Here is a 21,753-nt window from a genome sequence, read left to right on the forward strand (position 1 = left end):
GGGTTGGGTGAGAAGGGGAGGAAGATGGGCATGGACAAAGTGGGCTTCATAGCAATTCAGAAAGGCAGCACCTGACTTAATGATGGTCTACCTAGAGCTGGCTAGCAGCTGCTAGTGTGGTGAATTTAAATAAGAGTTTGGAGCAGAAAAGGGTGAGGCGCAGGCTCTCTGTGTTATATACTTATTCCTACATTAGTTTATAAGTATTTGCCTTTCCTTCACAGCATAGAAAAGCCATTTACAGAACATACTAGCAGTCTATGCTATTACAAACACAAAGTCCCTACTCTAAGGGGCATACAATCCAAGGTCCTAATCAGTGCCCTGTAAGTGGGTGCATCTCTGCTGGATAGATCACTGTTGATACAGGAATTTGTCTGTTGAAGCTCATTGCAGGATTAGGGACCTATCCTTCATTTGTGGAAGTAATTCTCTGGGATAACGTGCATGGTAAGGGATACTCAAATGAATAAGGGTTGCAGGATCAGGCCCTAATTCATTCTACTAATGTGTTGCATGTGTACAGCTCAAATGCAAAATCAGTACAGTCTGTTGAAATCAGCATTGTAATGCCTGTATGTGTTTCATGGAGGGATATGAAAGAGTTCCAGCTGCAGAACAAGTGGTAGGCAATTCTGAGTAGAGGGGGAAACCATGGAAGAATGTAGGGAGCAGAGAGGGAGGCAGGGGAGTAGACAGAGGAGAGGCATGAGGCGTTATAATCACTTACGATTCACTTGTGAGTTATATGCTTCTTTTGCATGGGCTATCGATATCACCGGTCTGGGTGGTAGGGTGGGAAGAGCAGCCTCAATAGGACTGCTACTCTTCCTCCTGGATAGGCTGGCAGCTAAGTCCAAAAACTTGGTTCTACCCGCACCCCACCACTCGCTAGTGTAGTTGAGCCAGCACAGAGGGAAAAGTAATCTGCCCCAGGTATAGGGCTGGTGCTGATTATGGTACTTGCACCCACTTGGAGAAAACAGGGAAAACCAGGGACATGATTGTACCAGACAGTTTGGTCCCTGATCTGCTTCAAAGGCTGCACAACTATGTGCTGCCATTTGCTCAGGGCTTGTGGCAAAGATACAGTTAAGCTCATAATTTTATCTAATACATTTTGACTATTATACAATATTAACAAAATCCTTTAGAAATGTACCTCTATAAATTATGCAGGAAGCAAACATGTCGTCATGCTCCCTCATCTTGTTCAGGTCCTAGATAAAATGCAGATATTAACGAGCCACGAAAAACTGTTATTGTACATGGGTAATAACTGCTTTATTAATCTCAGGAAAGAAAAATGTTTTGTTCTTGGCTGCAAAGAATTTTTTAAAGGGTGGAAAAAAATCCAGGCCACTCAGTGCCTCTAAGGTTATCGTGTAAATTTGAGCAGTGTCACATTTTAATACTCTCATTTTACCTTGCAATATTATTTCAGGGTTGTCTTTTATAAGCTGTATCATGCTGGGAACCAGAATCTAAATATATCAGATAACTTAATGGAAACCTTGCTGATATTATGTCATCCCTTCAGCGAGCAAGCTTACTGGTGATAACACCCCCAAGCAATTTCTGGTTGCTAGGATTGTTGAGAGAATTTTTATTCCAGGAAATCATCAGAACATTTAAAAATTTAGGGATTAATTCCAAACCCAGTGAAGTCAGTGGAAAGACTCCCTTTGACTTCAGTTCATTGAATCAGGCCCTTACAGTGCCCCATTCTGCAAACTATTAGATCTTCAAGAGCTCCTTCCAGGCTTAGAATGTCTGGCCACATACATACACAGACACGTCCTGAAAAAAACAATAGTATCAATTTCTGACGGTTGAGGTGCCTGGTAGAATTAATAACACATGGCTGACATGATACAGCCTAACAGTAATTTCACAGCTGCTAACGATGCATCATTCATGACAGGCAGTAATAGAGATATGTGCCACGATACCCTGCAACAGCCCGCAGGTCAGTCCCTTAGTGTGAAACCATCCAGGTGTTAGTAATACCTGGAGTGTGTCTATAAAGCCTTGACTGTAAAAATATGTACCTGTCTTTAGCTGTTCAGCACTTCTCTGTTTTCCTGTATTTATTTAAAAAAGATGCCAAAATGTGCCAGAGTGATGACAAGACTGCTGCTAAGTTTCCAAGCTTCTTCACTTTGTCATGTAACTTCCGTTAAAATCAGTGAGGTTCATGTTGGTAAAACCCAGAAAGCCAAATTTTCAGAAAGCGCCCCGCCCCATGTTAAGTTAAATGTTGGCACATATTTGTGCATACAGTGCGTGTGTGTATGTGTGTGGAAACGCCGGCTTTTACATGTGTAAATATGTGTGCAGAAAGTTTGAGGGTGCACCTTTGCATACTTACTCAGATAAAACACTTTTAAAAAGTAGCCTATTTTATTTATTATATGTATATTTTATAGGTGAGGAAAAACAAATCTGAGTGAAGGGGAGTTGGTGTATTTTTGTCTCATTCTAACGCACAAAAACCCCTCATACTGCTTTTAAACATACTTCAGATTTCTTCTCTTCCATTCTCTTTTGCAGTGTAGCTTGCATGTGAGAGAGACAACAGATCTTAGCCATTGCTACCACTTTTTGCATGGCTCTGATGGCACAAAAGGCTAGTTGAGCTGGCCTAATCAGCCCACTGAGGATTCCCTTACTTTTGGGGAATCCTTGATTGTAGTAGAGCCTTTATTTCTGTAGTAGAGCCTTTTGTAATTGGCCTTTATCACCCCTCCCTTCATTGCCCCAATTTAGTTGTGTGGCTGAGGAAACCAGACATGCTGAAATGCTACTGCTTTCTGGTGATTTTCCCAGCTGGCCTTGCAGCCCCATAAGGGATTGTTCATCTCTGTGCATTAGTTTTCCCCGTTTGTAAATCTGGATAGTAGTGGCCTATATCATAGGAGTGTTGTGGTGTAAATAATACTTTTAAAATGTGTGAAGATAACAAGTAACACTTTTTTACTGTAACTTATATCATATTTTATCCTCTCACGGTATATTTGAAACTGAGCTGAGCAAAAAGCATCAGGGACAATATTTTGCTTTCTTTCCTCCTTTTCTCTCACCTCACATTAAATTTAAAGTGTAGTATTTAAATGTTGAGGCCACAAAGAGAATCAATATAATCTGACCCATATCCGTTTATAAAGAGACTATTTACAACAGAAAGGAATTTAAACCCTATTTACGTTAATTTCCATGTCCATCTTTTGGAGGAAAACATTTATCTTGAGTATCATTAGGTGACATCATTTTAAAGCCACTAATGTGATCATCGGCAACTCAAGAGTTGTCACTCTGATCATGATATATAAGAACATGTCATTTTGGGCTCCTCACAGACACTGCAATTAATTTTTTAAAATATATATTCTAGTGCCCTTTAAGGATGAGAGAGAGAATACTATCTGAAGCTTCATGAGTTCTTGGCTAGAAATCTTTGGAAATGTATATTTTTAACAGAGGCAATTTTTACAGAAGGTTGGCAAGAAAGAGTGGTTGCTGCCTCTTTATGCCTCCAAGTAAGATGAAAGTTGCAATTTAATTTCCTTTGGTAGAGGTGAACGCTGAAACTATTGTGGAGGAGGCTTTCAAAACCAGCATAAGGGCTTGATACTTTTTTTAATGTGCATGTCAGACTCAGATCAGTCTTCTTGGTTTCAGTATGCAGAAGGGGATATGCTACCTCTGACTCCAGCCCAACAAGGAGGTTATGCTCTTGTTTAGACATAGCACAGAGAATCTTTAAGCATTAAGTATGTTTGTCACTTGGCAAGTGTAATAAATTAAATCTTCAATTGAGACATGATTGAGCCTTATACACATTTAAGGGCAAATATTGTTTTCTAATGGTCAAAACACAAGACCTAGATTATGTATTCCTGGTTTTGCCACACACTTTGTTACTGGGGTAATTTGCTTAAATTTTCTGGGGTCTTTTCCCCATCTGCAAAATGGGAATACTACTTTGCAATCTTTTCATGAAAAAGCATTTTAAGTTGAGAGTACTATTATTATATTCCGTATGCCATCCAATAATTTTTTTGCCTATGTTTGTATCCTACTTGTTGTTGAGTTATTGGGAAGGCACAAAATGAGGTGGATTTAGGAGAAGAGAGACACCTTTTTTTAAATGCGATCTGATTATTCTGGTTACAATCCTAAATATATCCCCCTGTTAACTCACTTAACAGGCTCTTCTTTTATCAGCGTCACACAGTGGCAGTATTTTGCTGATTTTTATAATGGAGGAGGGGTGTCTATCAATTAGCATATTTATTTCTTTATCAGAAAGGGTGCTGTTGAATGCTGATGTGTATCATTTGTACAGTTCATGTATCACTGTAAGTGATTGTGACATATCCAGAGTACAGTACAGACTAATGAGTAGCTGTGTCACTCCTGCCCTCTAACCTGGGGTGCCCTTTACACTGCTTTGCTGCTGTAGCCTCCGGTCTGGATACCTTACAGACAGCCTCCAGCATGCAAGTCAATCCTAGCTATGACTGTGTGTTGCAACCAATCAACCACACCTTGACTCTTACCAGCCTTGGTTATATTGCAGGGTGACCCCAACACATACTCAGTCCTAGATTTTTCCTTAAGGAAATGTATATCCTGTACTACCCAGCCCTCTCCTGTACAGTACAAATGTATATAAAGTCTGTTGTTTGAATCTTAGAAATGATAATCACACATCTTGTTACTCCAAATGGCGTTTCCCAGACACTTTGGATTTAAAGACAATGGATTAGGTAAATCAATAAAACAAGTTTATTAATTACAGAGAGAGAGATTTTAATTGAGTACAAGTAATGAAGCATAAAAGTCAGAAATGATTATAAGAAAAATAAAGATAAAATGCAGCTGGTGCCTAATTTAACGAACTATGCTAAATTCAAGGCAGTTTTTCTCACTACATGGTCTCAGCAGTCTTAGGCCAGGACCCCTTCACCAGTTCAGTGGCTGCTTTCTCTGTTCCTTCTGGTGTAGTGAATAGATAGAAAGAGAGAAAAGAGAAGGGGTTCCGGAGGATGTTTTCCCTTTCTTTTTATAGTCCTGTCTCCACTTTGAGAAGCATTTCCAGCTGGGAACAAGGCAACAGGCAGGCTGTGTGGAAGGGAACTTCCCCTTGCTGTTTCTTTTCTAAGATGTGGATTTTATGCCCCTGCCCCCTTTCCTTCCAAAGAATGCCCACTTAGCAAGTGATGGTCCATCAGCCTTGTTTACACCTGGCTGAGGTGTCAGATTGCCCTTTGTCTCTGAGGAACTGGTTTGGCCACTCACCAGATGTCTTTGGAAAACATACTTTTAGTCATGATCTCAGTTTTATAACTTCACATAACGCTGCTATGTGCATTTTGCCATCATCAACAAATTATAAACTTTTAAATGATATCTCATAAGGCACACTTTGCACAAAGGTTATTACAGTAGCGTGAAGGATGTGGACACGGGTGCGTTCTGTTACAACTTCTGTTATACTAGCAGTTTAAGTGAAATTCACCACCCAATAATCTGAAGGAAGTGATTCTATATGTCATGTTGGTTGGCTAGAGCTCTGATGGTGAGAGACAAGAATAAAGCTATGACCATTGCAAGTCTTTCATTGCTTCACTGTGTGACTTTTGGATCTGCATGAGTCTACTCATCCATTAAATGGACATGTATGGGTGGTGATATTTATTTGTATTACAATACGACCTAGGGGCTGAAACCAACCATTGTCCTAGGCACTGTACACATAGATGGTCCCTAGGCTGAATAGTTTATTTTCTGAACTGACAAGGAAAAAAGGGGCGAGTGAAAGAGAACATTCAAACCAAAAAGTAAGAACTGAGGCAAAGAGAGGTTACGTGACTTTGCCAAGATAACATAAAAAGTCTGTGGCTGAGCTGAGAATTCAACTCAAGTTTCTTCTTCTATTGATTGCTTATGTCAATTCCAAGTAGAGGTGTGTGTGTGCACTGTGTGCACGATTGTCAGAAGGTTTTCCCCTAGTGATACCAGTCAGGTTGTCCCCTTGGAAAGGCACCTTCATGGCCGCGTATATGTGATCATTGGAGCAGCGATCTCTCTCTCTCTCTCTCTCTCTCTCTCTCTCTCTCTCTCAGGTTTTCAGGTGCTTCCCTAGTGGTCTTCTTTCTTGTCTATTTGTAAATAGTTATATATAGCTCTAGTTGTAGTTTAGTATGTCAGTTTACTTTGGGGGTCTCCCGTAACTTTTTCCCCAGGACTGGGGCATGCCTCTGTCTCAGGGCTTCAGGTCGTGTGGGTCGTGCCTTAAGCCCATGCCCAGAGGGAACCCACACCATTCCCATCTCAAGTGCCTGGGTGAAAGTCACCAGCCAACAGGTACAAAATCTGCAGGTGCTTTACCTCCAGAACTAAAAAGGAGTGGGACTCTTGGCTGAAAGTCCTCCTCATGGAGTTAGCCCTTCGCTCCCAGGCAGTGTCAGACCTGGCACTGGGAACTTCGATGTGCAGTGTCCCAACCTCGGTGTGGGAGGCTTCAGCGCTGAGGAAGGACTCATCTAAGGAGCCTTGGCACTGAGAACCAGCTCCAGTGTGTGGTGCCGTTCTCAGTCTCCAGTGTGCACAAGAAGAAAAGAGCTGATAGGGGGTGCTCCCCTACCAAGCCATTGGAGTGTGCGGGCACTAGTGGGATGCATCCCACATCAGGACACCCAGCTTCAGGCATACCTATGCCAGCACTGTTGACTTTGGCCTTGTGGGGAGGTCTGTTGAGTCCAGTCCTGGTGGACTCCCTGGGGTGGGAAGAACTGGAGGAAGATCTCCTTCTTCCGTCCACGCCGGACACATTCAAGGCAGCAAGAGACCTGGTTGATTGCCATGATGGCACAGTCTCCTATCATAGAGTATCAGGGTTGGAAGGGACCTCAGGAGGTCATCTAGTTCAATGCCCTGCTGAAAGCAGTACCAATCCCCAGACAGATTTTTGCCCCTGATCCCTAATTGGCCCCCTCTAGGATTGAACTCACAACCCTGGGTTTAGCAGGCCAATTCTCAAGCCACTGAGCTATCCCTCCCCCCACCAAAGAGAGAGATAGGAGGAAAGAGCAGCAGCTTGGAGAATGTGAGCATCGATCCCACTACCTCTCACATGCTAAGCGAATGCATCCGAAGATGCCCACGAAAGCTTATGCTCAAATAAATTTGTTAGTCTCTAAGGTGCCACAAGTACTCCTGTTCTTTTTGCGGAAACAGAGTAACACGGCTGTTAGTCTGAAACCTAATATTTGAGCTAATTCCCCATGTACCCGCGTACTGGCAGTGGTAGCAATGCCTGTCCGCCAAAGGGATAAGCCCACTATGATGCGGCACCATTCCCCAGCCCCGTCTGGGTCCACTCTACCATGGTTGGGCTCGGACTTTTCTTTGGAGTTGGAGGTGGACTCCTATGCGTGTCGCTGCAGCCAGTACCACTCCTGGCACCGATCCTGTAATGTCCTGGCCCTCTCAGTGGCAGAGGCCCACTCAGTGACCCTTTTGGACATGATGGGCCTATCACCAGGCTCAAGTGTCAGGGTCCGGGGCCATGTCAGTGGCCGTGCACCTGCATCGGCCTCCTCGGTTACACAAGAACCCTTTTGAGGTTGGGATGCACAGACTCAGGCTGACGAATCAACAAGACAGGGCACTGGAACGAGCACCAGCTCTGTAACCACTGCAGCACCGGGTATCACAGCAGCCACTGCAATGCAAGGGGACGACATCCAGGCAACCCCCTGTGAGCCAGAAGGTCAAGATGACCCCATGCCACCAAAGAGGTCATCCTCTTCCTCCCCTGATGAGGCAGTGGGAGGGACATCCACCACATTCCCTGCTATGGACCACCTTAGGAGGGTGTCCCAAAACCTTAATTTTCAGGCGGAGGAGGTCACAGAGGACATGGACCCGATGCTGGATATTTTGGCCTCTGAAGGGCCATCAAACTCATTAAAACTATCCAAAATACTACCAAGGTATTGTGGCACCTTCCTGCCTCTATCCCGCCAACAGCCAAGGGGGTAGAGCGGAGATACTTTGTGCTGTCTAAAGGGTACAAGCACCTCTTTACCCACCCCCAGTCTGCCACCCTGGTGGTGGAGATGGCTAATCATAAGGAGTGGCAGGGGCATCCGAGGCCCATGCCTAAATCCAAGGAATCCAACCAGAAAGCTGGACCTCTTTGGTCGAAAAGTATACTCCACCAGGGAGGCTCAAGCTTCAAATAGCTAACCAGCATGCGGACCTAAGCCACTATGCTTATAATTCCTGGAACACTTTGGCGAAGTTGCAGGAATTGCTCCCAGCAGACTCATGCTCCAAATTTGCAGCAGTGGTACCCTTCCACTCCAATCCTCAGTCCTCTTTATGCTGGACTATTTACTCTACTTAAAGCAATGGGGGCTGGCGGTCTCATCAATTAAGGTGAACCTGGTTGCTATTTCTGCTTTCCACCAAAGTGCGGCAGGGCAGTCAGTATTTGCTAACCGCATAGTAAGAAACTTCCTTAAGGGGCTAGACAGACTATACCAACAGGTGTGGCAACTGATCCCTGTGTGGGGCCTCAGCCTCATCCCCTCCAGGCTCATGGAACCCCCCCTTCAAGCCTCTAGAAACCTGCTCTTTGCTCTACCTCTATTGCAAGGTGGCTTTCCTAGTCATCATAACTTCAGCCAGAAAGGTGTCTGAGCTCAAAGTATTAACTTCTGAGCCCCCTTGTATAGTTTTCTATAAGGACAAGGTGCAGTTGTGGCTGCACCCAGCCTTTCTCCCCAAAGTAGTTTTGCAGTTCCATGTGAATCAGGGCATTTTCCTGACAGTGTTTTTCTCAAAAACGCATGCCATTCAGTACATCTTCAGGGCGGCGACATGGTCGTCTATCCATGCCTTTACAGCACGCTACACCATCACATAGCCGGCTAGGGATGATGCTGCATTTGGAAGAGCAGAGCTTCAGTCTGCAACTTGGTGAACTCTCATCCCTCCTCCGGGGAACTGCTTGGGAGTCAGCTACTTGGAATTGACATGAGCAATCACTTGAAGAAAGAACAGTTACCTATGTTTGGTAACTATTGTTCTTCGAGATGTATTGCTCTTGTCCTTTCCAAGACCCACCTACCTCCCCTCTGTTGGCATATCCAGCAAGAAGGAACTGAAGAGGCAGCGGGTTTGCAGGGACCTATATACACGGCCATGAAGGCACTACTCTAGAGGGCTCCACAGCTGACCTGATGGGTACAGCTAGTGGAAAAACCTTCTGACGATTGTGCATGCGGTGCGCACTCACATACTTGAATGGACATAAGCAACACATCTAGAAGAACAGTTACAAAAGGCAGATAACTGTTTTTTTCCTGAGTCCTGGTCCAGTGTCTTAACCATAAAACCTTATGTTCTTCCTAGAGAGTTAGGTCCTAATTCTGGAAATTGTTGGGCCTTGATGGGCAGTTACTTCCATTTGGAACTATAGGTGGGTATAATCCTTTGCAGACTGGGTCTTAAATTAATGATTGTACAATTCTTGAAAATATTTGTTCCATATAAAGGCATATATATAATTATTCTATCATATAATAGTATTCATTATGGTGTTTTTTTAATTAACAATGTAATTCTGTGTTTTTTGCCTTAATAAAATAAACAAATATATTTGAGAAACAATGTTAATAACATTCTTCCTCTTGGCAACCATGCCTATTTTTAACCAAAGAAGTGGAAATTTGTTAAGAGCAAATATAATTTCCTAATCATGAACACTTACATAAGACATAAGCTGTGCAGAATCCTTTTTTCATCCAGTTTTGTTAATTAGTCATCTGGCCAGGCAGCAGAGACTTTCTTTAATTGAATTTTAATAAAAAGCATTAGTGGGAGCACACCAAAATCATCTTTTTATTTCTTGGGAAGATTACCCAAATCTTATCACCTATTGGAGAAACTTCTCTTAGTCAACAGAGCTAATGTATTTCTAGGAAATCTGTGCCTTGTTTGTCATTTTTAGTAGGAAGGCTGCACTGGCTGCTGGCTGTAAAATTAATCCAGATGAACTCTGTCTTAGTCTCAAAGATCTCTTGAGCATTTTCTATATTTGGAGAAAGCCTGTAGAAGGATGCACAAAAGGCATCCTCCTTTCCCTTTCGATCTATTACACAGGCAGCATCAGTTCTGCATGTTTTTAATGGAAGTCCAGGAATTGCCTGGTGGTGGGAGAGCTCAGTTTCTTCTTTTCCCCTCCTTCAGCAACAGTATGTCCTGCTACTCAACCACCTTCTTCTGTAGCTCCTCCCCATTTCAGCCCATTCCTACTTAAAGAAAAGTGTATTTTACTGCAATTACTCCTAGCCCTGGGACTTAAGCTGCCAAGAGAGACACTATGTCCCTAAGGCCTAGTCTACACTGGGGATTGGTGGGGGGGCGGTGTTGATGTAAGATATGCAATTTCAGCAACGGAAATAGCGTAGTTGAAGTTGATGCATCTTATTTTGACTTACTTTCCATCCTCACGGCACGGGATTGACAGTCACGGCTACCCCATCGACTCCGCTTCCGCTGCGCTCCCTGGTGGAGTTCCGGAGTCGATGGGAGCACGTTTGGGGATTGACATATCGCATCTACATGAGACACGATATATTGATCCCCGATAGATCGATCGCTACCCACTGATCCAGTGGATAGTCTGGACGTACCCTAGGACTGGCTCTGTTGGCAGGACTATTTTCTTTGTCCTTCCACAGAGAGCCAAACAATGAATGCAGACTTTGTATACCCTTACTCCTCACAGACATTGAATGACTATATCCTAATGTAGTTTTTCCATGTGCCTGCTGCAAAGTTTTTTTTAAAATTAAACCCAATTCCGAATAAGGACTAGTTGTAGCTGATTATTCTTCACTCAAAGATGAGCTAACTCAGGAGAACTTGCTGTGAGTGTATTCCTCTCTGGGACTGCTGCACATTAAACCTATAAGTAGATGTACATATCCCATCTTTGCTGTTTGCCTGCCTATGTGATGAGTGAACCTTCAAATGGCCACAGGCTTGGTTCATTGGTATTTCAGATTCTTATTTGAACCATCTGGTCTCCAGAAGCGGGTTGAATGACCATATTGTTTGGGATGTTCCATTTCTCCTGAGTTGGTCTCCTTTTCAGAAAGCCCATTTACCCTAATTCATGTTAAGCATAATGGGATTAAAAAAGTTTGGAGGTGACAAGATCTCTCCTTCTGTTACTCCTTCAAGATTAGCAGTTCTCCCAGGAAAGTATAGAGTGTTCATTTCCCTGTGGCAAATATTGTCTTTGCCATGTGTTTGAATGAAGTGCTTAGATACTGCTTTTAGTGCCTAACTTGGGCATCCAGATATGAAAATTGGGTTATTTGGAACTGAAAATGGCAGTTAATTATCTATCCATGAGGAATTTAGCCTTTTTCTCTCAGTAGTTCTGAAATGCATGAGCACAACAGAGTCTCAGCTCAATGCATTCTCATCAATGCTAGTAGTTACATAACTAAAGCCCAGCACATCAAGCTGAAAGTCTATTATGAAGACAAAGGGTTGTGCCCTTTCCATTGCTAGACAAAATGTATCTTTTTTAGCAAAAAAGGCCATATTTTGTGCAATTTAATGAGTTATTTTGCTAGTAAAACGTACCTATTGTTATACAAGCAATTTTCTTGCAAAGTATGGTGTATTTTAGATTTAAATTCAGCATCATATTATTTTTGTCCTTTCAGGAAACTAAAGCATTCTACTTAACTACTGTTAGCATTATAGATTTTAAGATTCCAGTCCTAGTCTGGATTGAATGGTAACATATTTGGCAGCAGCTCTTATAATATTATTAATTGCATACTTAAGAAAAGTTATCCAGAGAGCTTTTTTTTTAAAATATGAGTAAGTAAAATGTGTTTGCATTTTTACCATCATAGTAGAAAAAAGTGTAGATTTTGCTCCTGGGCTGGGAAATTTTCATGGCAGATTTGCAAATCTGAATGATTATCTCCAAAGTACCTATGACAAAAGTATGCAGGTACAGTAAAAATGATTACAATACTGAACACAGATTTGATTTACGTACAAAATCATGTCCTGAATGAAAGCTTGCATGGCCTAAACCATCAATAAAAAATATTGTGGAGGGGGGGGGAGAACAGTCCAAATCCTGACTAATTATTAAAAACATTAAAGAGGATTTAACATTGACAGACTCAGGATTAGACACTTGGGAGCACATGGGAGCTCCAGAGATCAGGCACCCACAACTGGGAATGTGCGCGCGCACACACACTCTCTCTCTCTCTTCCCCTTTCTCCCCCCCCGCACTCCTGGCATCTTCTTGGCACTAACAGTCATGTTGGCTCAGTGAAACATCACTTCAGATGGGTTTTGTGGTTGGCTGCACAAAGTACAAGTGAGTACATGACCTGGTCCCTGAAATGCATTAATTTTAGGAGCCTGTGACGGGGATTTCCATGAGTGATAAATGGCAGACAATTCCTGTTGGCTTCTTAACTAACATACTTGCAAGTGTACACAGTGGGGTAGTTATGGTTTCATTAAGAGAGCCACAGTGCTGCACTGACAAAATGAAAAGGGAAGAAAAATACATGGGTCATCCTAGAGGTGGTGTTACTTTTCCTAGTATTCACAAGAAATCTCATACTTTACATGACTCACCATGTCTCAACCAAAGTAACAAGTAAGAACTTGAAGGGAACAGTCAGACCTATATCTTCCATATTACACTTGCAGACTATTGCTTTCCAACTGTCTGCTAATTTCAGCTGCTAGACTTAGGTTTGGGAAAACATGGTTACGTGCATCTATTTGACTATCTGGGGTGTTTATGATCCACATTTTTATATGGCTTTTTAGTGGAATATGTTTGTATGTATTAAAAGCCTGGAATACACTAAAAGCAAAGACTTTTTTTCCCACCAGTCTTTCTCCCACCAGTTGCTTTCAAAAGAATGATCTTTTGTCCTGTGTGAATAACTAAGGGCTTGTCTTCAAGGTGGGGTAATATGTTCTTTGGAGATGTGATTTCTAAAGTGCACTAATGTGTTGTGCATTAATTCGTCTGTGTAGACCCTGGTGGTGTGTGCTAAAGTTCTCTAGGCCTAGTGCATGTTAATATAATGCTGTTTCAAATACCACTATGTTTAAGTGCACCAGCAGGGTCTACTTGCACCAATGAATATACAATATATTAGTGCTCTTGAGAAATCACACCTCTGTAGTTCAGCATTACGCCACTATGTAAACTAGCCCTAACTGTGCAGCATGTCCCTTAGATGAATTAAGCAGCACTTTAGTAATGGATCATAAACTCCTGCCTTGTACTGCTTTTAGCAAATGTCTTCTCAATTTTCTAGCTACTTTTCTGGAACAGGAGAGACCCTGGTAATGCAGAGAAATATCTAGGGCCCTACCAAATTCACGGCCATTAAAAATGTGTCACAGACTGTGAAATGTGGTCTCCCCCTGTGAAATCTGGTCTTTTTGTGTGCTTTTACCCTACATTATACAGATTTCACTGGAGAGATCAGCCTTTCTCAAACTGGGAGTCCTGACCCAAAAGAAAGTTGAAGGGGGGTTGTAAGGTTATTTGAAGGGGGTTGTGGTATTTCCACCCTTAGTTCTGTGCTGCTTTCAGAGCTGGGTGGCTGGAAAGCTGTTGCTCGGGTGCTGAGCTCTGAAGGCAGTGCCCCGCCAGCAGCCATGCAGAAGTAAGGTTGGCAATACCAGGCCACCCTTACTTCTGTGCTGCTGCCTTCAGAGCTGGGCGGCTGGAGTGACGGCTGCTGATTTGAGGACCCAGCTCTGCAGGCAGCAGCACAGAAGTAAAGGTGGCAATACCATACCATACAATCCTTCCTTTTGCACTGCTGCTGACAGTGGCTCTGCCTTCTGAGCTGGGATCCTTGCCAACAGCTGCCGCTCTCCAGCTACCCAGCTCTGAAGGCAGTGCTGCTGCCAGCAGCAGCACAGAAGTAAGGATAGCAGTACCGCAACCCCCATGCAAAAATCGTGTGACCCCCACCCCCGGTTCCTTTTTGGATCAGGACCCTTACAATTACACCATGATGAAATTTCAGATTTAAATAGCTGAAATCATGAAATTTATTATTTTTAAAATCCGATGACCATGAAATCGACCAAAATGGACTTTAAATTTGGTAGGGCACTAAGCATATCTCATACCTTGGAGCAGTTATTTCAGCTTATTATTATAAGTTTATTTTTAAAGACTGTTTAACTGAAAAACATTGATAAAGCTTTTCTCTATGTGAACAATTTAACTACAGTAGTTGCATAATATTACTAAATGTTTTTCTTCAGACTTTCATAGAAGTTGACATATATCAGAATCATCTGCAGTGACATTAAATGGGAACTGCATGTGGAATGTATATATAAAAAGAGGAATCATTAATGTATTAAAGAGGGTGCTTTTTCTTGTAAGCTACAACACTAAAAGATGCAGTGGTTCAGAAAGGGATTCTTTGGTTAGTCTCCCAGCCTGTAGAAGACTTGAAACTTCAAGGGGAGGAAATATTCAGAAATGTTTCTCCTGAGAAATAAACTGCGTTTTCTAGCACTTAGCTACATGTGTAGAAATATACACACTTTATTTGAGAAGTTCCAGAAGGGAGGGGGGTGGAACAATTTCACCTAGAGTATACAAAGTTCAATGTTGTTGTCTGGCGAACATCCCACTAAAGAACCTGGAAAACATCAGAAGTCTTGTTGCTTAGGCTGGAATTTCTTCTGTTCCATAACTGTTAATGTATTCGGTATAGTATAGTGCATGCTATGTACCTACTTATCCTGTAAGTTACTCTGTATACTGTAAGGCCCAGATCCACATCCCTTATTTATCATGGATAGATACTGCAGGGTAGTAATCCCATCATACCCAACAGGATTACTAAGCATGAGTAGGGGTTACAGGGGCTGGTTTGTTCAACATCTTTACTAATGTTCTGGATCAGGGATAGGCAACCTATGGCACGCGTGCCAAAGGCAGCACGCAAACTGATTTTCAGTGGCACTCACACTGCTTGGGTCCTGGCCACTGGTCCAGGGGGCTCTGCATTTTAATTTAATTTTAAATGAAGCTTCTTAAACATTTAAAAAACCTTATTTACTTTACATACAACAATAGTTTAGGTATATATTATAGACTTATAGAAAGAGACCTTCTAAAAATTTTGGAAGTATTACTGGCACGAGAAACCTTACATTAGAGTGAATAAATGAAGACTCAGCACACCATTTCTGAAAGGTTGCTGATGCCTGATCTGGATGATGGGATTAATTGCACCCTCAGCAAGTTCACAGATGACACTAAGATGGGGGGAGAGGTAGATATGCTGGAGGGTAGGGATAGGGTCCAGAGTGTCCTAGACAAATTGGAGGACTGGCCCAAAAGAAATGTGAGGTTCAACAAAGACAAGTGCAGTGTCCTACACTTAGGAAGGAAGAATCCCATGCTACAGGCTGGGGACCAACTGGCTAAGTAGCAGTTCTTCAGAAAAGGACCTGGGGATTACAGTGGATGAGACGCTGGATGAGAGTCAGCAGTGTGCCCTCATTGCCGAGAATGCCAGTGGTATATTGGATTTATTAGTAGGAGCATTGCCAGAAGATCGAGGGAAGTGATTATTCTATTTGACACTGGGGAGGTCACACCTGGAGTATTTTTTCCAGTTTTAGTCCCCCCAGCTGCAGAAGGAAGGTGGACAAATTGGAGATAGTCCAGCAGAGGGCAAGAAAATGATTAGGGGGCATGAATTATGAGTAGATACTGTGGGAACTGCACTTCTTACTGCAAAAGAGTGAGGGGGGATTTGGTATCAGCCTTCAACTACCTGAAGTGGGGTTCCAAAGAGGATGGACCTAGACTGTTCTCAGTGGTACCTGATGACAGAACAATGAGCAATGGTCTCAAGTTGCAGTGGGGGAGGTCTAGGTTGGATATTAGGAAACACTATTTCACTAGGAGGGTGGTGAAGCACTGGAATGGGTTGCCTAGGGAAGTGGTGGAATCTCCATCCTTAGAGTTTTTTAAGGCCTGGCTTGATAAAGCCCAGGCTGGGATTGAGTTGGTGTTGGTCCTGCTTTGAGCAGGGGGACTAGATGACCTCCTGAATTCTCTTCCAGCCCTAATCTTCTATGATTCTAATTGGGGCATTAGATATTACTCTAAAGAAGATAGTTATGATGATTCCTCTTGCTTCTGTTAAAGTCAATGAAATTTTACTACTGACTTTACTGAGAGCAGGATTAGGGCCAATGTGTACATTTCTATCCTTTATAAATGTACGTGGATCTGGAGTGTTATTGCAAGATCTTTTAAATCATTGGGAGTAGAGAGTGCTCAGACCTTAATGAGACTTGGAGCATTTTTCAGCATTCTTCCCCCGCCCCCACATTTTTCTCATTTGAGTAGGGTTACCATATTTGAACATTCAAAAAAAGAGGACACTCCATGGAGGGTGTCAGTCCTGCTCACAGTCCACCCCTGCTCCTCCCATGCTCCGCCCCCACTCTGCCCCAGGTCCCGCCCCCTCCTTGCTTGGCCCTGCCACCGCACCACTCCTCACTCCCTGGCTCGCTGCTGGCTTGCTGCATCCCTCCTCAGTCCCCTCACCGACTGGTCGCCACCTCATAGAATATTAGGGTTGGAAGAGACCGCAGCAGGTCATCTAGTCCAACCCCATGCTACTCACCTCCTCGCTCCCCTGTGAGAAACCCCCATGCCCACCCCAAGAACCCCCGCTTGCCACTGGCTCACAGCTTCTTGCCTCCTCAGCCCCGCCTGCCTACCTGCTGCTGCCTCCCTTGTCGCTCGCCTCTTCAACCGCTGCTGGCCTTTTCACACACCCCCACACTCACCTACTCACCCCTCACCTACTCAACCCCCGCTGCTCACCATTCACCTTGCCCCTCTTGCCTACTCACCTCTCCTGCCACAGGTCCCTCTGGCTCCTAGGATCAGGGGCAGCCGAAGGATCTACACGTGCTGCGCCCGCCACAAGCGCGAGCTCCATGGCTCCCATTGGCTGGGAAAAGTGCCAGTGGAGCTGCCAGAGCCGTGGAGCGGGGCTTGCAGGTGCCAGCAGCATGCAGAGAGCCCTCTGCCCTGCCCTCCCCACTCCACCCCACCCCCAACCCGACCCAACCCAATCCTAAGAGCCAGAGGGACCTGCCGGGGGGTGAGGTGGAGAGTCCCGGCGGTGCTTACCTGGGGCGGCTCCTGGGAAGCATCCAGCAGGTCCCTCTGGCTCCTCGGGTTGGTGGGGGGGTGGAGGGCTCTCTGCCCGCTGCTGGTGCCTGCAAGCCCTGCCCGCGCAGCTCTGATTGGGCAGAAGGGAGCTGGTGCAGCATGCGGAAACGCCCTCTGCCTCTGTGCCTAGGGGCCACCCACGCTGCAGGCGCCTGCTGGTGGGCAGGCGCCGGGAGCTGCCCCAGGAAGCGCAGCCAGCCCCAGGACTTTGGACTTGGGGTTACCATATGTCTGTATTTTCCCAGACGTTTAGATATTTAAAAATTCCTCCCGGATAGCGATTTAAGAACTAAAAAGCCAGACATGTCTGGGAAAATACGGACGTATTGTAACCTTACACTTGAGGTCCAAACCACCTTCCAAACTGCTTATATTAGAGATACAGAGGGGCAGTGGCTACTATTCCAGCCTGTAGGCTGAAGTAATAGCTGCAGAGAGGTTGTGCTCTATCCTCACTGCCTACCCATGGATTTGAGTTGGTGGATTATATTTTTCAACCGCCTACATAGAGGCTGCAGGCCGAGATGAATTTTACTCTGTTATTTAACTAGAGAATGCATTGCTGAAATACTTTAGTATTCCCTGTGTACAAGCCAGTTTAAAATATTGATAATTTAATGTTTGTTATAAAAGTGCCTAAAGGCCAACCAAGAATGGGGCTGCTGGTGCAGAGAGTAGGAGACAGTCCCTGCCCTAAAGAGCTTACAATCTAAATAGACATGACAGACCCAGGTGGGTGAGGAGCAGACCACACCGGCAGAATGAACAGTGGGCTGACCACAAATGTCATGTTAGTGCAGTGATTTTTTTCTTTCTTTCTTGGTGGGTTTAGTTAGGAGGGCATCAGCTAAATGGAAAGAACAGGGAAGGGAAGAGGAGACATTGAAAAGAAGAGGAAGAAAGGGTAAGAGGAGTGATGCAGAGGTGAAGAAACTGTGGGGAAGAAGGAGGGTTGGAGCAAATAGCCAATCAGCACAAGGTAGAGAATGTCCAGTCAGAACTGCAGAAAGATTTCTGAAGGTCTCTTCTTTGGCTACTTGTGCCCCTACTTTGTCCTAGCTGGTTCCTCTTTGCAGCTTTCTCCCAAGCCTGTGTGTGTGGGGAGTGGGGATCAAGGGGAGATACCTCCTGGGTCCTAGTGCCCCCAGAGTTGGAAATAAATACCTTACACCTCTTGGCATTTATTGACCACTAATCATATGTAATTCCTTTAGTTAAAGAAAAAATCTTATCATCCTCACATTAATATAAAGGTGCTCTGTCTTTGTTCAACCTATACCTCTTGATTGTTTTTTCATACAGCTGTACTGTCATTCTCTTGTACTTAAGTTTCTTCCACTTGCTGTACAAAAGTCCCGCCAGATTTTTCCATTTTTTTAATGAGACATAATAATCTGAACATCTCGAACCATTTTCTGCTTGAATAGGACAGGGAGAGATGATACTCCCTGTCTCTCCACTCTCATTCAGGAGTGTTTTTAATTTTAACCCTTTGAACCATAGTGACAAAATTCAAAACCTCTTCCCATATACCTTTGGCCCTAGAGCATACCCATTACTGGCAAAATCCTGTTCGTGTAAGTAATGGGATGTGACTAGGGGAGCATTAATTGGCCCAACATATGTGACACAATTTATTTCTCTGCCCATTTGACAAGGAACCTTTATTTCTTTTGCAACCAATTTGTTGCATTAAGATTTAAAAAGTAGGATTTTTTTGTTTAAAGTTTCATCTCTATCCACATACATTTCACTGTGGTTTGATACTTGGAAAGTTTAGGCTGGTAAAGGCTTGCTTACTTATTAACTGGAGAAAACTAAGTTTTATTTTGTTTGTGGATCATGAATGAATCATTACATCCCATTTAAATTGGAGAATATGTAAATATTAGGAGACTGTTTTGAAAAATTGTGCTTATAGAATTATGTATTCAAAAATGCTTATGCAATTTAGATGCCTCATTCTTGTGTAGTTACTACAATTGTATTTATATGCCAGATAGTTTTGGTTGCACAGTTGTCATAAGCATACACATAACATATATAGGCTAACGTGCGTACCAAATATTGGAACAATATAGTAGTCTAACACTAAGATAAGTTTCTATAGCATGTGTGAGTAATTGATGCAACTGCTTTACCCATCTTCATAAGAAATCTTACATAATGTAAATCTAATTTCAGGTGAAGAAATTTTCAGAGACACTTATACAGAAGTAGCAAGGATTGAATGAAAACTTGAAACAGAAAAAACCAACTATACACGTCCTTTTCCAGGTATGTTAATTTTGCTTTTGTAATTGTGCCCTAATTTAAAGTTTGATGATCCAACCTTGGAAACAGTGTTAGTTTACTAATGGCATGGTATTTCTTTGTTATAATCATAAAAATACTAGAAGAATTGCACTCTTGCTTTAGTCTTAAGTAAAACAAAACAAAAACTGGCTAAGAACATATTCTAGCAAATAATCTGCACGTGAACTGTATATTAATTTCCATATTCCCTGTCCACCTGGCACTTTGTTCAGTTGATTAATTATTTGTGTTTATGATAAAAGCAGCCAAGAATCCTGTGGCACCTTATAGACTAACAGACATTTTGGAGCATGAGCTTTCGTGGGTGTATTCACCCACGAAAGCTTATGCTCCAAAACGTCTGTTAGTCTATAAGGTGCCACAGGATTCTTGGCTGCTTTTACAGATCCAGACTAACACAGCTACCCCTCTGATACTTGTGTTTATGATGATATCAACCGAGATCAGAGCCACATTTCTCTAGGCACATACATAGTAAAAGATAGTCACTGCCCCTAAGAGTTTACAAAGGGTGGAAGAAAGTAAATGTTATCTGGTTTTACAGAGAGGTAAGTGTTTTGCCAGTTAGAGGGGATGTACCGTATTTTTTAGAATGAATTAATATATAAGCATGGCTGACTCTTATATTTCAGGTAGTATTGTTTAGTTTCTGTGGTTTGTCATTTTTTGCCTATAAACATAATTTAGAAGCATGGGAAAATAGCACTTTGTGGAACCCATTAACACATATGGCAGGGTGGATTAAGCAGAGGAATGTAGACAGAACTGAAGTTCATCACCATCAGCTATGCAAACCCAGGAAGTTGAGTCTGTGGTGTACACTCAGAGATGAAGATAGCTCCATGCCCTACAGAAAGGTGGATGTATGCCCAGGGTTGTTGCTAATGTACCATGACCGAGACCATCACCAAAGTTAGTGATCAGTTCAGTCATATAAGTGGGAACAAGACCTATTGTCTAACCCCCACTTATCCAGTTGGTATCTAAATTTGAAATTGGTTCCTGTGAAGATTTCAGATGAAACACTTTGACTGGAGAATTTGTTTTGATTTGAGATTTTTGTTTGAAACATTTTGTTTCAAGTTGAAATTTTCATTTGTCTTCGAAAACGAAAAATTTTAGTTTTCAGATTTGTGATATTCTCTGTCCCCACTGTCTCTTACTTTTACTTAGATTAAACTACACTGCAGTGATTTTGAAGCATTCAAATGAAACACTGCTTTGTGCAGAACAGAGTCAGCCTGTGGCACTCGCCTTCACAGGAGGTCACTGAAACAAACATTGTGGCTGGATTTTTAAATGAGCTATATAATTTTGACCATTAGTAACACTTACAGCTACACAAGCTAAGAGATGAGAGTAACCACATTTCATGATTCAAAGCATGGCATGATTTTTTTATCACTTGAGAATGTGGGGTTAGGAAGGAATTTCTCATGCAGAATTGGGGTTGTTGACATTTAATTTTGGGGTTTTTTGGAATGGGGGGAAAGAGGGACAGTCACTTTTCTCTTCAGTATCTGATACTGAACTCTACTGGAAGAAACTGAATGCTGAATTGCTTGCGCCAATAGATCTGTTCTAAGTTCCTTTGGTATAACTGTCACTGTTTATTTGCAATACAATACACAGTGCCTGAATTCCGTGCATACCAAATATATCTTATTAAGTAATGTTTATTTTGTTTATACAATAATGATGATTTTGGCATGCAGTTTATTTATAAAATGGTTTTGCTGCAACTGCCTTGATTGCAGTGAAAATAGTTACAACAGTCTCCTCAACCTTTATGGATGAGGACTCAGGCTTTATTGCACATCTATCAAGCTACTACTAAAGGGCACTAACTGTATCATACCAGTAAATAACATCCTCTGTAGATGTTCTCAGAACTCCCAAAGAGGAATTGATTGGGTCAATTTATTGATGACCATTTTCGTGCCTTTATTTGCAGCAAGAGAATAGCTTTGGTGCTGAGGGTCTGCTCCTAAAACATTAGGCCTGCTTGGATGATCATTTTTCAAGTTATTTTACACATAATGCTGCGAATATGGTGGGTACAGTTAAAATAGCTCAGCCATCCTCAAAGCCAAACTTTTTAAAATTGCACCTGCAAGTTT

General features: G+C 42.8%; 1 protein-coding gene across 1 annotated transcript in view; it reads left to right on the forward strand.

The window, feature by feature from the left end:
• SMPD3 (sphingomyelin phosphodiesterase 3) overlaps positions 1 to 21,753 on the forward strand; it is a 234,466-nt gene that overhangs the window by 68,325 nt on the left and 144,388 nt on the right. The window contains exon 2 of the mRNA XM_050922698.1: positions 19,502 to 19,594. The gene's annotated coding sequence lies outside the window, so the exon portion shown is untranslated. The remainder of the gene's footprint in view (positions 1 to 19,501; positions 19,595 to 21,753) is intronic.

This window comes from Gopherus flavomarginatus, chromosome 14 (assembly GCF_025201925.1).
Source record: "Gopherus flavomarginatus isolate rGopFla2 chromosome 14, rGopFla2.mat.asm, whole genome shotgun sequence".
NCBI classification, from domain to species: domain Eukaryota; kingdom Metazoa; phylum Chordata; order Testudines; family Testudinidae; genus Gopherus; species Gopherus flavomarginatus.